Source organism: Neophocaena asiaeorientalis, unplaced genomic scaffold (genome assembly GCF_003031525.2).
Source record: "Neophocaena asiaeorientalis asiaeorientalis breed wild unplaced genomic scaffold, Neophocaena_asiaeorientalis_V1.1 scaffold504, whole genome shotgun sequence".
Lineage (NCBI taxonomy): Eukaryota > Metazoa > Chordata > Mammalia > Artiodactyla > Phocoenidae > Neophocaena > Neophocaena asiaeorientalis.
This window is the reverse complement of record NW_020174438.1, coordinates 6,239,567-6,240,346: the sequence shown is the minus strand read 5'-3', so window position 1 is coordinate 6,240,346 and position 780 is coordinate 6,239,567.

Genomic DNA, 780 nt, shown 5'->3' with positions numbered 1-780 from the left:
GACTGTGTGAGTAAAGGTGAATGGCATGAGGACCCAGATTTCCTGGTGGCGAGGTGAGAATACCCTTACTGCTTTGCTACCAAAACTCCTCGCTGGCCCCTGCCACTGGTGACACAGAACAGAGAGAAGTCACAGTTGGATACCTTGGGCCTTTCTGCCTTCAATGAGAAGAAATAGTCTTTGGCTCCAATTAATTAAGCAAACTGATAGAAATTCCCTGCTTAAGTCACACTTTGCATATCCATAATCTCTGCACTACATTTTCTGTATACTTTGCCCCTGGGTAAAAAATGGTGAGCATTTAAATGCTTGCTCACATAATCTTGCTAAAGCACACTCCTGCCTATAAATATTCATGCCACTGCCGAAACATTTGCAAGCTTCCCCCAAAGGTGAAATGTGTGTAATGTACTTTGTCTTCTGGGTATAAATATTATCCAATACATTCTAGTTAATATGAATACACTAATTATTCCTGTGACCCTTTTAAAAAGGGTCATCTTCATGATGTGAATTTTTAAAAAATGTAATTACAGTAATTGGATACTTAATCTAATTAAAATTTGCTTTATCTTTAATGGGAATTTTTCTAAAGAGGCTGAATGACAATTGGCCTTTTGATAATGACTGTTTTCTTTCTGCAGGGAGATCAAGTTGGTGAAAACTGGAGAACCAGGCAGTTTTGTGTCCGTCAGTGCCTTTCTCCTTACGACTCAGTCCTTCTGTAGTGAATATGGGTTTGGGTAACTAAAGAGGGTAGAGGAAAGGACCAAGGGAATC